Raw genomic sequence first — 3,324 nt, 5'->3', positions numbered from 1 at the left:
GGTTCTGATTATTCTCTGTCCTTGAACAGTGATAGCCCCCAAATGAATACCTCACAGCTTTCCAGGATCTCTTTCTCCTCCTCCTCCATACCCCAGATGGTGTCCCAGGGTCTCTCTCCAAATGAATTTGTCTTAAAATTTGATTTGAGGTTGTGTTTGGTGCCATCTGGCCCAAGAACAAACAATTGTGAAGTTGATTTGGGGTCACCTAAAAAAATGTTCCACAATCATACAAGCCATTTGAATGCATCTATGTTTACTTCCTACACAGGAGTCAGTTGTCCAACCTCTAATTCATTTAATTCCCAAAATGGCATAATGAAAAAAAATGTAACTGGTCCTCGCACAATTATTATGGCCAATCTTGGCCCTGGGAAAGAATTGAAAAATGTACTTCTCTCCTTTCATTGCAAAGATGGCAGAAAATGGATATGGAATATTGTATATACTATGTTGGTCAGTTTTGCAAAACTGCTTTTTCATTCCCTTTTTTTTAAGCTTTGTTATAAGAGATAGTTCACTGGGATAAGGGAGAATGGATACATTTAGAGAGGAATGTGATATGAAAACAAACAGCACCAAAAATAAAATGAAATTTAAGTAGAAAGATTAAAAAAACAGAAAATAAAATGTTTTTTTCAAGGTTAGCACCCATAGAAATACTTTTAAACTCAGACCAAAAAAAATTTCTGGATTTTTGAAGGAAAACATAGAAAGACCACTGAAATTACATGTTGCTCGTATTTCTGCATAGATTCTTGGACGTTTGAACATCATCATTATCTTCATCTTTATCCTTCTCAACATCATTACTAATTATGCATCACTTCTTTTGATTTCATCAGTGTGGCTACACTCTCAACCAACACTGATCACAATGTGCCTTTAGATATCATGTTTTTGTTATAACATCGTCTGCACTTAGAAGGACAGACTGGTCCTCATACAATAGATGATGTTCATGGTTGGGCTTATACTGAAAGCCATGACAATTTGGAAGGACCCATCAAAGCTTTCATTCTGTTGACAAAATCTTTGGGAACCCAAGGACATGTCCAGGGCTATCAACACATTGAAAAATTAGTTTAGCGGAGTCAGAAATAGCATTTACTAAAGACATACATGCAAATGGCACTGTAACAATCAAGCAAGTATATTAAATACTTCCTATGTTCCAAGCATTGTGCTAGATGCTGTGGATAGGGATGGCGATTACATGTGATTTAATTGGCTTAGGGAACTACCAAATGTTGGAGACAAAATTAAAGGTTGTCCTTCCCTTGGGGAGCTTCTATTCTAAAAGAAAAAATGTGTACATATGTGCAGCACAAAACACACACACACACACACACACACACACACACACACACACACATACCAAACATATAACTAATACAAAATTGTGAGGATGGGAGGGCAAGGAAGAACATGATAAGATGATTGATCTAGAAGACATTGCAAAGGACCTCTAGTCTAACCCCTTCATTTCACATATGAGGAAACTAAGGCACTGATATATAATATCACTTGTCTCAGATCACACTAACAGTATCAACAGTGGGATTTGAACTCAAGTCCTCTAACCCAAAAGCTAGTGCTCTTTCTGTTATACTGTATTGTGTCTCTTTTGGAAAGTATCTCTTGGGGGACCAGGAAAAGTCTTATACCCAGCTTCTGGTTTCAAGGAATTGTTTTTGTCACTGAATATTAACCTCCAACTTTTCTATGGAAAAATACTAAGACAGATGATCTTTATAACTAACTCATCCAAAAGTCAAATATCTAGTTTGACTGGTACCCAGTGGAGGGTGGCCAGTTACCCCAAAACAGTAGATGATCCAAAAAGGCAGTAATATTATCTTTGGTAAGTACATTTTGGGCAACAGATTTTCTTCTATGTTCCCTGCCCTGTTCTTTCTCCCACCTTGGAATTCTGTTAAATTAATTTTCATGCCCTCCATGAGCACATATAAATGCATAAGATATATAGTACCAGTTGAAATAGGCTAAAATTCAAATTTTGTTGAAAGGAATTTGGAATGGATAATTTCGAATTAATTATATATACCTTGAAATTTAGATGGCCATGATCTCATTAGTATGAATATTTTATCCATCAGTGTAAATTACAAGCTGTTCATTTTTCTTATTGTGCAATTCTTGTCTATTTTTTTCTATAAGCCCTCTATAGAGTATCCACACAATGCACTGGAGGACTTTTGATTTCTTCAATATTTCATGGGTATCCACAAATCATTCAATACCTGTTTAATTCTTTGTCTTCGATTGAGTACTATGTCCACCACATTTGTTTAGTCACAAATGTCATTTGTGATGTCTTTTATACCACTTCTAACACCCACACAAACATATCCCTGGCAATATGCCTCCACCAAACATCTTTCTATTGTCCTTTGCAACACCTGGGATTTTGGTTCTTCTGAGACAATGATGTTCCAAGAGTCATTAACATTTGATATCACAGTAAGAGATTAGTGTTTAAAAAAAGAGACAGCCTTTGTAGCAGCAAGTAACCTAATTAAGGTCACTAAAAGCATAGCACAATTTCCCAAATCTGAACCAAATCAATCGTCTCCTCCTAATGAATTCTAGGATCAGCTTAACCTCCATCTATAATACCTATTCAAAAGATATAAAAACTGATAAACTACTGTAACTCCAACTATATGTTGTAGATTTGTTAACAAGTTCTTCCATCCACTTTGTTTTTCAAGCAGTTATGTTTAAGCCAAATGCTTTCAACATACTATTTTTAGGGGGTTTTGTAGTATCTCAGGGCTTAACACAGTTAACATAGCAGCATTTGGAGAATTTTTCTATCAATAGAAAATTCTTCTTCTGTGTGTCCAGCACATCCTCCATAGCACTGGCTTTCACTGGCTATGGCTTGCACTTTAAAAAAAAAATGCAATTGATGTGGATAAGTAAAAGATCATTAAAAAGAAAATTTAAAAACCCACATAAATCATCAGCACTTCTATATATTACCAACAAAGTCCAACAGCAAGAAATAGAAAGAGAAGTTCCATTTAAACTTACTGTAGACATTATAAAATATTTAGGAGTCTACCTCCCGAAACAAACTCAGGAACTATATGAACACAATTACAAAATAGTTTTCACACAAATAAAGTCAGATCCAAATAATTGGAAAAACATCAGTTCCTCATGGATAGGCTGAGCTAATATAATAAAAATGGCAATTCTACCTAAGCTAATTTACTTATTCAGTGCCATACCAATCAAACTACCAGGAAATTATTTATAGAGTTTGAAAAAATAGTAACAAGATTCATTTGGAAG

The sequence above is a fragment of the Phascolarctos cinereus genome, unplaced genomic scaffold (genome assembly GCF_003287225.1).
Source record: "Phascolarctos cinereus isolate Bilbo 61053 unplaced genomic scaffold, phaCin_HiC Scaffold_9;HRSCAF=440, whole genome shotgun sequence".
NCBI classification, from domain to species: domain Eukaryota; kingdom Metazoa; phylum Chordata; class Mammalia; order Diprotodontia; family Phascolarctidae; genus Phascolarctos; species Phascolarctos cinereus.
The sequence above is the reverse complement of the archived record's forward strand: the minus strand, read 5'-3'. Positions refer to the sequence as shown.